Source organism: Suncus etruscus, chromosome 5 (genome assembly GCF_024139225.1).
Source record: "Suncus etruscus isolate mSunEtr1 chromosome 5, mSunEtr1.pri.cur, whole genome shotgun sequence".
Classification (NCBI taxonomy): domain Eukaryota; kingdom Metazoa; phylum Chordata; class Mammalia; order Eulipotyphla; family Soricidae; genus Suncus; species Suncus etruscus.
In genome coordinates this window covers 72,687,675-72,701,568 of record NC_064852.1, presented here as the reverse complement: position 1 = coordinate 72,701,568, position 13,894 = coordinate 72,687,675, and the positions used below count along the sequence as shown (strand labels likewise).

General features: G+C 39.9%; 1 non-coding gene across 1 annotated transcript; it reads right to left on the bottom strand.

Annotated features, from left to right (window-relative positions):
* Positions 1–383: 383 nt before the first annotated feature.
* Positions 384–543, bottom strand: LOC126010139 (U1 spliceosomal RNA). Its single transcript, XR_007496273.1, has one exon. It is a non-coding gene; the product is annotated as a U1 spliceosomal RNA (small nuclear RNA).
* Between the last annotated feature and the right edge of the window lie 13,351 nt (positions 544–13,894).

Here is a 13,894-nt window from a genome sequence, read left to right as displayed (position 1 = left end):
ACCTGGTGGTGCTCAGGGGTTACTCCTGGCTGTCTGCTCAGAAATAGCTCCTGGCAGGCACGGGGGACCATAAGGGACACTGGGATTTGAACCAACCACCTTTGGTCCTGGATCAGCTGCTTGCAAGGCAAACGCCGCTGTGCTATCTCTCCAGGCCCAAGTTGTTTTTTTGTTTGTTTGTTTTTGGGTCACACCCGGCGGTGCTCAGGGGTTACTCATGGCTGTCTGCTCAGAAATAACTCCTGGCAGGCACAGGGGACCATATGGGACACCAGGATTCAAACCAACCATCTTTGGTCCTGGATCAGCTGCTTGCAAGGCAAACACCGCTGTGCTATCTCTCTGGGCCCTATGTTTTTTTTTGTTTTTGTTTTTATAGTTTTTAAGGGCGTGATCACAGTCCCCCACTACCACAAATTATGCAGTTGAGTTTCCCACATTTGGGAAAATCACAGGAGTCAGCACACCTGAACTGCAATGGGTGAGCCTCACCCTGGGGAAACCACCTTTGTGATCATGGTATCTCCCCTGCAAGGTAAGTATTAATAAGTTATGTTTTAATATTAGCTATTTCCCTCTGCTCTCTATAAAGATGGAGAATCCAGTATAAAACTTGGCTCAAATGATTCATGAAAGATTTCCAAATTCTAGAGATTCCTGTCAACATTGATCAAACCACTAGTAATTGCTGCCACATATAGATTCAATCTTAGTTTAAAGCATTGGTCCCACAAACATTATGCTTGTTTATATTTCTTGAAGGAACCCCTAGTATCAGAAAATTTGTCACCATGGCACTTGACAATTTGAAGTTGCCATCAACAAGTCACAAAGCTAACATTGTGCTTTCCCTGTCAGTCCTTCAGGAACCCAACTCACCTTTTACGGTTTGGGTTTCTATGTTGACATATAGGAAAATAACATGCAGTCAACTCATCAAGCCTTTTCTCTGCATTCATACTAATTTTAAGATCAACTTATCTTAAAATCTTCAAAATATTTTAAGGAATTTTCTATTTTTCTTTCTATCTATCTCTTTTTCTTTTTTTGCAAGATTGAGCTTCCAACTTGTACTTTTAAAGTGCTTCCAATTTTTTTCTTAACATATGTTGCACAAAGTCTGTCCTATTAACAGAACCTACTCCTCTTCCAAATAGTATAAAAATCCAAAAATTTAGCCTTTCAGAGAACATTTCTAGGTTGTACCATTAATTTGAGTTTTGTGTTTAGCTCAAATCCATTTGTTTAGATTAAGTTCTCCCATATAATTTACTATAATTATCAAAGACTCTGAGTTCAAATTCATTTTTAGAATGCCCAATTTGGTGTTGTATGAATGGTTTAACTCTCTGACTCTCTCTCTCTCTCTCTCTCTCTCTCTCTTTTCTCTCTCTCACTTTCTTTTTTTCTTGCTTTCATGTTTTGGGGCCACATCCAGCAGTGCTCCTCAGGGTTACTCCTGACTAGGTACTTGATACTATTGGTGCCAAGAATTGAACTGAGGAAATCACACATTCAGGGTGTGTGCTCTACCACTGAGTTCATTCCTGATTCCTGTCTAACATTTCTTTGTACTTATGAAGGCAGTGGGTATTATTTTTTTAATGAACACAACAGTTTAACATTGGACCTTAGTATTTTTGAACAGCTCTCCTTTGTTTTCATTCAAGAGACTGTTCCCATTGAAATCATAGGTTACAGTAAATGTGTATAGCAAATTAAGACTTTGAAAGACGAATAATTCTTGGGTATGATTACAGCTTTAATACTGGAGTCAAATTTTCTAGAGAAGGGCGATACAGAAGAACTCTTATTAGTTCTAATACCTGTGCAACTGTGAGAAAATCAATATCTTTTATCTTGCTTCTATTTGTAAACAAAAATAACAAAAGCTAAATGTTATTGAATAATATATATGCACAAAACAGTACTGTGTCTGTTTCATATAAATTATAAATGTTAGCTATTTTCATACATTTATATTTTTGCTCTTGTTGCAAGCCACATATAAGTATGAGCTGCCAGTGGTACTTACTGGCATTAATCTGATAAATAGAATAAAATATACCATTCAGTTACAAGGAATTCATATATCTTAAAGTTTGGTGATTCAAAACATTAAATCTTGGGCCAAAGAGATAACACAGCAATAGGGTGTTTGCCTTGCATGTGGCCAATCTGGGAGGGACCCAGTTTGATTCCCGGAATCCCATATGGGCCTCCAGCCTGCCAGAGGTGATTTCTGAGTGTAGGGACAGGATTAACCTCTGAGCACAATGGGGTGTGGCCCAACAACCAATCAATCAATCAATCAATAAAGTTAAAAATTAAATCTTGGGAATGAATATATACATATATATACTCAAAGTTATATATAGATTTCCCCCAAGGTTTCCTATGAGGTTTAACAATAAAATCTTAGATTAAAGATATATATATGTTTTTGTTAATATATAATGAATAAATGTGTTCATTATAAGAATTCTTTTTGATCTCTGCCTCCTGAAATTCTCCTGTGGAGGTCAAGAAAGACCCAGCAAAAACTGTCTCCTAGAGGCTCCACAGCAGACAGGTACTCTCTCTTTCTCTCTCTCTCTCTCTCTGTCTGTGAAAGGCAGAGGGTCTGACCCCTGCTCTGTGCTGAGCCACAAGGAGAAAGCCTGAAGAAAATCTTTTGCTGCCTCCACCCATTTGCTCTCCTGCCTCTTGAAATTCTCCTGTGAAGGACAAAAATGACCCAGAAAAAACTGACTCCTAGAGGCTCCACAGCAAACAGGGGCTCCAGAAGAGTGTGGATGCTCTGCTTCACTTCGCTGTGGTGGGCTTTTTATAACTAATGAACCCCACCATAACATGCAGGGAAAAAATCACACTACAAGCATGACAATGGGGAAATTATGTAGGCAAACACCATGCACAGAGAATGAAGATGATATCTCTGATGACACCCAAAATACCAAACATCTGATTAATCTCTCAGAAAGACATTAGCATATAAATATGGAGCATCCTCACAGAAATCAGAGAAAGCATAGATCAAGTTGAGAGAAGAACATGAAGATAGAAATCAGAAAACTGCAAACTGAAATAACAGATCTGAAAAACTCAGTAGATGAATTGAAAATCTCAATGAAAAGCCTTTCCAACAGGGTAACAGCAGCTGAGGACAGAATCAGTGAAATGGAAGATAAGATGGAGAACAACATACAGCAGAAAAGATTGGAAAAGAACCTTAAAGCAAATGATCAGAAAATGGAAAAAGTACGCAAATAATGTGAACAGATGAAAATCGAAGACTTTGATAAACTCAACAGAAAAAACATAAGAATAATTGGCATCACAGAGGCCCAGTAAGAAGATCCCCAGGAAGAATCAACAGTCAAAGACATCATTACAGAGAAACTTCCAGAGCTAAAAACTGCATGCAACCAAATCCTGCATGCCCAAAGAGTACCAGCTAAAAGAGACCTGAAAAAAAGCACCCAAAGACACATTCTAGTCACAATGACTAATCCCACAGATAGAGATAGAATACTAAAAGCAGCAAGATCAAAAATGGAAATTACATTTAAAGGAGCATCCTTAAGATTTATGCTGACATGTCACAAGAAACCCTCATGGCCAGAAAACAGTGGTGGGATATTGTGACAAGACTGAATGAAATAGATGCTTCACCTAGAATATTGTACCCAGCCCAACTCATGTTTAGGTTTGAAGAAGAGATGCATAGCTTCAAGGAGATACAACAACTCAGAAACTTCATAGATGTAAAACCAGCCTTAAAGGAAAAACTGAAAGGTCTACTTCAAAATAAGACAGACTAACAGACACATTAAAATTATACACAAAGATGACATTAAATCCAATGACAATCATCTCCCTCAATGTCAATGGACTAAATGCACCAATTAAGCAACACAGAGTGGCTAAATGGATCAAAAAGATAAATCCAATCTTCTGCTGCCTACAGAAACACACCTTAATAGTCAGAATAAAAATAGACTCAAAAGCAAAGGCTGAAAGAAATCATCCAAGCAAACAACACCCTTAAAAAAGCTGGGTGGCCAAATTAATATCAGACGACACCAACTTTAGACTCAGAAAAGTTGTAAGGGGCAAAGATAGATACTTCATACTAGTCAAGAAATATGTGCAACAGGAAGAAAACACATTACTAAACACATATATACCCAATGAGAGACCAGCAAAATACCTAATATAATTATCGACAAACTTGAAAAAAATATATCAATAGTAACACAATAATTGTGGGAGAGTTCAACACTGACCTGTCACCACTTGATAGATAAACCAGACTGAAATCCAACAAAAATATACTATCCCTGAAAAGAGAAATGGAATAAAGAGGCGTAGTATATATATATATACAGGGCAATACATTCCCAGAAACCTGGATACACATTCTTCTCCAATATTCAAGGGTTATTCTCCAGGATAGACCACATGCTGAGCCATCAAACATACCTCTATAAAATCAAGAGGATAGAAATTTTGTGGACTAGCTTTGCTGATCACAAGACTCTGAAATTATATGTGAAATACAAAAGGACACAGAAGCAAAACTAACACCTAGAAATTAAACTGCCTACTACTGAACAACCAGTGGGTCTGAGATGAAATCAAAGAGGCAATCAAAATTTTCCTGGAAACAAATGACTGAAGACACAAAATATCAGAATATATGGGACACAGCAAAAGCAGTACAAAGAGAAAAATTTATAGATTTGCAAGCACACATCAGGAAGGAAGAAGGTGCCTTCATGAATAGCTTAATGATGCAGCTTATAAAACTAGAAAATGATCAACAAAAGGAACTCAAAATAGGTAGAGAGAAGAAAATAACAAAGCTCAGAGCAGAAATCAATGAAGTGGAAACCCAAAAAACTAAAGATCAACTAAAAGCAGAATTTGGTTCTTTGACAAAATAAACAAGATAGATAGACCACTGGCAAAACTCACAAAGAAAGGGAGAGAGAGAAACTTGATAACCTGTTTTAGAAATGAAAAGGGGGGGGCCGGGCGGTGGCGCTCGAGGTAAGGTGCCTGCCTTACCTGCGCTAGCCTAGGAGACGGACCGCGGTTCGATCCCCCGGCGTCCCATATGGTCCCCCAAGCCAGGAGCGACTTCTGAGCGCATAGCCAGGAGTAACCCCTGAGCGTCACCGGGTGTGGCCCAAAAAACCAAAAAAAAAAAAAAAAAAAAAAAAAGAAATGAAAAGGGGGAGATCACTATAGATATTGCAGAGATTCAAAGGGAATCAGAAACTTTTTTGAGAAACTCTATGCTATGAAACAGGAGAACCTGGAAGAAATGTATAAATTATTGGACTCTTCCATGGTTGAATAAGGAGGATGTAGCATATCTAAAAACCGCCAGCACTATTGAGGAAATTAAGACGGTAATCAAATGTCTGCCCCAAACAAAATCCCAGGCCCAGATGGATTCACTAATGAATTATTTCAAACTTTTTTTTTTTTTTTTTGAGTTTTGGATCATACCAGGCAGCGCTCTGGGGTTACTCCTGGCACTATGCTCAGAAACTGCTTCTGGCAGGCTCGGAGGACCATATAGGATGCCGGGATTTGAACCACTGGCCTTCTGCATACAAGGCAAATGCTCTACCTCCATGCTATCTCTCTGACCCCTCTTTCAAACTTTACAAGAAAACTATTACCAATCTTTGCCAGACTCTTTCATAAAAATGAAAATACAGGGGCCGGGCGGTGGCGCTGGAGGTAAGGTGCCTGCCTTGCCTACGCTAGCCTAGGACGGACCGCGGTTCGATCCCCCGGATCCCATATGGTCCCCCAAGAAGCCAGGAGCAACTTCTGAGCGCATAGCCAGGAGTAACCCCTGAGCGTCACAGGGTGTGGCCCAAAAACCAAAAAAAAAAAAAATGAAAATACAGAAACATTTCCAAATACTGTTTATGAAGCCAACATCACATTGATACCAAAACCAAACAGAAAAGCTACCCAAAAAGAAAATTACAGACCAATATCCTTGATGAACACAGATGCAAAGATCCTCAACACAATTCTGGCAAATATCCAAAAACAAACTAACAGACAAACAAAACAAAGGGCCAGTGAGATAGCATGGAGGCATGGCGTTTGCCTTGCACACTGATGGATGCTGGTTCGAATCCTGGCATCCCATATGGTCCCCCGAGCCTGTCAGGAGCTATTTCTGAGTGTAGAGCCAGGAGTAACCCCTGAGCGCTGGCAGGTGTGACCCAAATAAGCCCCCCCTAAAAACCAAAAAATACCAATTTTGGCAAATAGGATCTAATGCCTAATCAAGAAGGTCCTTCACAATGATTAAGTATGTTTCATCCAGCAATGCAAGGATGGCTTAACATCTGTAAATCAATCAACACAATACACAATATCAAAAACAAGAGAAATAAAAACCATATGATCATATCAATAGATTTTGAGAGAGCATTTGATAAAATCTGTTGCATTAAAGCCCTTGGGATGGGCTTGGATGGTGGTAGATGGTGATGGAGGCCTTTCTCCTCTTGCCCAAGACCACGTGTATGCACCTCCCCCAGCTGTAGGGGCAGCAGGTTCAGGATAGTGACAAGGAAATCATCCACAGACAGGTTTCAGGAGATTTCATCTTTATTCAGCCTTGGCCAACATGTGTGGCCTCTCTCATAACCTTTTACGCTGGATCTCTACTCAGCCCTGCATTGTACCTTGTCCCTCAGCTATCTCTACTCCATCCATCTTCCTTGGTCAATCTCTCTCCCAAACTCATCTCCCAAATCTCCTCTCAATTTCCTTATCCCCCCCTCCTGGCTTTCTGGCCAAACCTTTTGTAACCCCTCAAAGACCCTGCCCAGAAATGGGTAGGTCTTTCTTGCAGGTAAGGTTATAGGAAGAATGGAGGGTGGGGTTGCAAAAGTCCAACACCCATTCTTGATAAAAACTCTCATTAATACGAGGATAAAAGGAACATTTTTCAATATAGTTAAAGTCATCTACCACAAACCAATGGCAAATATTATTCTCAATGAAGAAAAACTATAAGACTTTTCTCTAAAATCTGGTACAAGACAAAGCTGTCCTCTCTCACCGCTCCTATTTAACATAGTACTGGAAATACTTGCTATAGCAATTCTGCAAGAAAAAGATATCAAGGGCATCTAGATAGGAAAGGAAAAAGTCAGGTTTTCATTGTTTACAGATTGTTGCAAGTCAGTCCCTGAAGAGGTTGACTGATAGAGGGATGGAGGATGAGGCCTTTCTCTTCCAGCTCGGAGCACGTGTCTGCCACCCTGTCTAGCCGACGGTTCTGAGGTGAAAGGGCGGGTAAACAGCTTGCAGACAGTCAGGCTTGTGGAAATATTAGCTTTATTCGGTGAACAAGACTGAAGTCCAAAGACTCAGCCTCAGTTCCAGCAAAAAGCCCCAGCCTTCCACAGACCCTTGTTTTTATCCCCCAGAATCAGGTACCACCCAATGGTGGGATCAGATACCAACCAATGGTGGAAGCAGAATCAGGTACTACCCTAGGGTGGGGGCAGAATGCCAGGTCACACACTAGGGTAGAGCACAATCACCAATCAGGTTAACATAGTAATCCCCTAAAATATTTACATACACAACACAGATGACATGATACTATATTCAGAGAACCCTAAGGACTATACCAAAAAGCTTCTAGAAACAATAGATTCATACAGCAAAGTGGTCTTCTTACACAGCAATAATAATAGAGAAGAAATGGACATTAAAATAACAACCCCATTCACATTAGTGTCACACAAACTCAAATATCTTGGAGTCAACTTAACTAAAGACGTGAAGGAACTATACAAAGAAAACTACAAAACCTTGCTTCAAGAAATAAGAACAGGCATGTGGAAATGGAAACACATACTCTGCTCACAAATTGGCAGGATTAACATAATTAAAATGGCAATACTCCCTAAAGCATTGTACAGATTTAATGCAATCTGTCTAAAGATACCTATGACATTCTTTAAAAAAGTGAATCAAACACTTCTGAAATTCATTTGGAACAATAAACACCCACGAACAGCTAAAGCATCCTTGGGGAAAGAACTATGGGAGACATTAGTTTCCCCAATTTTAAATTGTATTACAAAGCAACAGTTATCAAATCAGCATGGTATTAGAATAAAGACAGATTCTGAGATCAGTGGAATAGACTTGAGTAATCCGAGAAAGTTTCCCAGACATACAATAATTTATTTTTTGATAATGGGGCAAGAAATCCAAAATGGAGCAATGAAAACATCTTCTACAAGTGGTGCTGGCACAAGTGCAAAAAAAGCAAACTCAGACTCCCAGCTAACACTTTGTATGAAGGTAAAATCTAAATGATTAAAGACCTTAATATCATATCTGAAACCATAAGTATATAAAACAACATGTAGGTAAAACACTCTATGACATTGAGACTAAAGTCATCTTCAAGAAGGAAATAGAACTCTCCAAACAAGTGGAAGCAGAGATATATAGATGGGACTATATTAAGCTGAGAAGCTGCTACACCTCAAAGGAAATAGTGCCTAGGATACAGAGCCACTTACTAAATGGGAGATATTATTCACCCAATACCCATCAGATAAGGGGCTCATATCCAAAATATACAAGGCATTGACGGAATTTTACAAGAAAAAAAATCTAATCTCATAAAAAATTGGGAGAAGAAATGAACAGACACTGTCAAAGAAGAAATATAAATGGCCAAAAGACACATGAAAAAGTGTTCCACATCACTAATTATAAAGGAGATGCAAATCAAAACAACTATGAGGTATCATCTCATGCCACAGAGATTGGCACACATCGCAAATAATGAAAATAGCAGAGCTGGCAGAGATGTGGGGAGAAAGGAAGTCTCATTCACTGCTGGTGGGAATGCCATCTTGTCCAGCCTTATGGAAAACAATATGGAGATTCCTCAAAAAACTGGAAATTGAGTTCCCATATGAGCCTGCTACACCACTTCTAGAGATATACCCTAGGAACACAAAAATACAATTCAAAAATCCCTTCATCACACCTATATTCATTGCTGTGCAATTTACAATAGCCGAACTCTGGAAACAACCAAGATGCCCTTCAACAGGTGAATGGCTAAAGATACTATGGTATATATATATACACAATGAAATATTATGCAGCAGTCAAGAGAGATGAAGTCATGAAATTTTCATGGAATTTATTATGCTGAGTGAAATAATTCACTCATCTATGTTTTTTTTAAAGTAAAGACGTTATTGTAATAATCCCAGAGACAACAGAGTGGCCCACAATATGAAGCTCACCACAAAGAGTGGTGAATGCTGTTAGAGAAATAACTACACTAACAACTAGCATGACAAAGTTAATGAATGAGAGAGAAGTAAAATGCCTGTCTCAAATACAGACAGCAGTGGCGCAGGAGGGAGATCAGGGGCATCAGTGGTAGCAATGTTGCACTGATGAAAAGGGGTGTTAAGTTTATGACTGAAACACAACTACAATCATGCTTATAATTATGGTGCTTAAATAAAGATTAAAAAAAAATAAAGATTTTATTAAAAAAAAAAAGAGTTAAAGGGCCCGGAGAGATAGCACAGCGGTGTTTGCCTTGCAAGCAGCCGATCCAGGACCAAAGGTGGTTGGTTCAAATCCCGGTGTCCCATATGGTCCCCCGTGCCTGCCAGGAGCTATTTCTAAGCAGACAGCCAGAAGTAACCCCTGAGCACCGCCGGGTGTGACCCAAAAACCAAAAAAAAAAAAAAAAAAGAGTTAAAACAAAAGTTTTGTTTTGGGGTCACATCTGGTGACTCTCAGGGGTTACTCCTGGCGCTGTGATCTTAAATTGCTCCTTGCTCGGGACACCGGGCTGGACCCCAGGTCCATCCTGGGTCAGCTGCATGCATGGCAAATATCCTACTGCTGTGCTATCCCTTTGTCCCCAAGTCACACCTTTTTTTTTTTTTTGGTTTTGGGATTACACCTGGAAGCACTCAGGGGTTACTCCTGGCTCTACGCTCAGAAATCGCTCCTGGCAGATTCAGGGGACCATATGGGATGCCGGGATTTGAACCACTGTCCTTCTGCATGCAAGGCAAATGCCATACCTCCATGCTATCTCTCTTGCCCCATGTCATACCTACTTAAGCAGACTTCAGGACCTTCATATCTTTCAAACTTCTTCAGGATTTGCACTATATTAAAAAAAAATCGGGGAGGGGCACACCCAGCGGTGCTCAGGGGTTACTCCTGACTCTGCGCTCAGAAATCGCTCCTGGCAGGGTTGGGGGACCATATGAGATGCTGTGACTAGAACCCAGGTCCTTCCCCGGTTGGCTGCATGCAAGGCAAATGCCCTACTGCTGTGTTATCTCTCCGGCCTCAATATTGAAATATTGATTCAATTGTACTACAACTTTAAAGTATTCTAACCAGACTTCAAACTCAGGAGACATTGTCACATCTTCTGTTCACAGATGCTAAGGACAATGGCTCTCTCAATGGCAAAAAAATCTGATGTACTTTGTCCACACACCATACCTCCAGATGAAAAATTCACAGGTGAGATCTTTGTAACTATTAAAGAGTTCAGACTATCTGCTCCAGGAGGCCAAGTGGAGATTATAAGGATGGAAGGGAAGGCCATTGTAATTTTCAGTCTGAATGCCTGCTCTATTACAAAAAAGTACATATATTTCACATCTACCCTCACTCAACAACTTTCAAGGAAGTTATCGGGCGTAATTCAGCAAACACAGATATGGATCACTCTCCCTTTAAACACTATTGCCCTTAAGAGTGACAATCTTGGGCTGGAGAAATAGCACAGTGGCAGGGTGTTTGCCTTGTAACCGGCCTACCCAGAACCAACATTGGTTCGAATCCTGGCATCCCATATGGTCCCCCGTTCCTGCCAGGAGCAATTTCTGAGCGCAGAGCCAGGAGTTACCCTTGAATTACCCTTGAGCACAAGTCAGGTGTGGTCCAAAAACCAAAAAACATAAAAAAAAAAAGAAAAGAAAAGATTGACAATCTGACAGGGAAGAAAATTAGAAGAAATAAAGTAGCATTTATATTTTATATAGAGAACTTGATCAAAAGAGTAAGAAGGTGAAAAATTGAAATGAAAATTAATTGAAATGGGTTAGATTTGCTTATAAAATGACTAAGTAAGATTACAACAATATTCATTTGCTACTGCTCTGCATATATGTCAGCTCCTCCAATGAAAGATAAACACTAGCTTTCATGACTTTGACATTATGAAATAAGGCAGGTAAAAGTAGTTACATAGATTTATACAGATTTTCAAGTAAGGAATTCCCAGATAATTATGTGATTTAGCTTTCACACACATATAATTTATAACCCCACTTATAAATCTACTGAATATATGTCTCAAAAATTAGGACAGCTTTTAATTAGGACAGGTCATTAAGCAGGCCCATTTGTATTTGATTCAAAGCATTCTTGATTATAACATTATGATGTATTTTACCTCAATCTCAGAAACATGTGAACATGATATTAGGATAACTCTCACTGTTTATTATTTTTAGGCTATCAGTAGCATATAACACAAATTTGTTCATGCTTATGATTTAAAGACCTTAAAAAATTTTAGAGCTATTCAATAAGACTGCATAGAAATGAATAAAAATATGGTTGGAATAAAAATATAGTTTTGCATACATACATAATAACATCTTAAGACAATGTAGAAAAATCTGGAAAGAGTTTAAAAAAATCTTGGGGCCGGGCGGTGGCGCTGGAGGTAAGGTGCCTGCCTTGCCTGCGCTAGCCTAGGACGGACCGTGGTTCGATCCCCCGTCGTCCCATATGGTCCCCCAAGAAGCCAGGAGCAACTTCTGAGCGCATAGCCAGGAGTAACCCCTGAGCGTCACAGGGTGTGGCCCAAAAACCAAAAAAAAAAAAATCTTTAAAAATATTTATGCTCATGGCCAGAGAGGTAGCATGGAGGTAAGGCATTTGCCTTTCATGCAGAAGGTCGGTGGTTCAAATCCCAGCATCCCATATGGTCCCCTGAGCCTGCCAGGGGTGATTTCTGAGCATAGAGCCAGGAGTAACCCCTGAGAGCTGCCAGGTGTGACCCGAAAACAAAAATTATGCTTGGTTCCAGAACAGTGGCACAGTGGTAGGGTGTTTGCCTTGCATACAGCTGACTTAGGACAGACCGCAGCTTGATCCCTTGGTATCCTATATAATCTCCCCAAGTAAGGAGTGTAGAGCAAGGAGTAACCCCTAAGTGTCACCAGGTGCAGCCCCAAAACATATATATATATATATATATTCACACACATATATATGCTTGGTCTATACTTGGACACATTGCCTTTTAGACATAATGGCAAAAACTATTTTTTATTATTGTTTTGGGGCCACACCTGGTGGCTTTCAGGAATTACTCCTGGTAGGCTCAAGAGACCATATGAAATGCCAGGCATCAAACCTGGGTCTGCTACAAACAAGGCAAGTGCCCTACTGCTGTGCTACCACTCCAGACCCAGGAATACATTTATTTTCTTATAATATCTTTTTTTTTGTTTTTTTTTTTTTTTTTTTTTGGTTTTTGGGCCACACCCTGTGACGCTCAGGGGTTACTCCTGGCTATGTGCTCAGAAGTTGCTCCTGGCTTGGGGGACCATATGGGACACCGGGGGATCGAACCGCAGTCCGTCCAAGGCTAGCGCAGGCAAGTCAGGCACCTTACCTTTAGCGCCACCGCCCGGCCCCTATTTTTTTATAATATCTTTATTTAAGCACCATGGCTACAAAAATGTTTGTAGTGGGGTTTTAGTTATAGCAAATAACATGCCCCTTCTCCAATGTAACATTCCCACCACCAATTCCCCCATTTTCCTTTTCCCCCATCCTTTGCCTGTATTCTAGACAGGAATTCTATTTCTCTCACTCATTACCATTCCCATAATAGTTGTTAGTGTATCTCTCTAAATGCACTCACCACTCTTTGTGGTAAGCTTCGCATTGTGGGCAGGTCCTTCCAGCCCTCATCTCTATTATCTCTAGGTATTATTTCAATACCGTCTTTTATTTTTGTTAACTCTCACAGATGAGTGAGACCATTCTGTGTCTATCTCTCTCCCTCTGAGTTATTTTAATCAGCATAATAGTTTCCATGTCCATCCATGTCTAGGAAAATTTCATGACTTTTTTGACAGCTGCATAATATTCTATGTATATATGTACCACAGTTTCTTTAGCCACTCATCTGTTGTCAGGCATCTGGGTTGTTTCCAGATTCTGGCTATTGTAATAGTGCTGCAATGAATATAGATTGCAGAAAGCATTTTTGTATTGCAGAAAATATGCAGAAAGCATATTTGTTTTTCTGTTCCTGTTGAACATACCCCTTGATGATTATGTAATGTCCATCTTTGTCCCTTATAACTTTCTAAGTCTAAAATTTGTGTCATATGATATTAATATGACCACTCCAGCCTTTTCACTGGTGTTTTTTGCTTTGATTTTGAGTCTATATTTGTTTTGACTATTCAAATGTGTTTTTGGGTTTTGTTTGTTTGTTTGTTTTTGGGGTCATACCCTGCAACACTCAGAGGTTACTCCTGGCTCTATGCTCAGAAGTCACTCTGGGCAGACTCGGGGGAACCATATGGTATGCAGAAATTCAAGTCACCATCCTTCTGCATGCAAGGCAAATGCCTTACCTCCATGCTATCTCTCTGGCCCCCAGATGTGTTTCTTGTAGGCAACAGAAGGTGGGATTCAGCTTTTTGATACATTTTGCCACTCTGTGTCTCTTAACTGGTGCATTTAGTCCATTGATGTTGAGAGAGAAAATTGTCACCAGGGCCCGGAGAGATAGCACAGC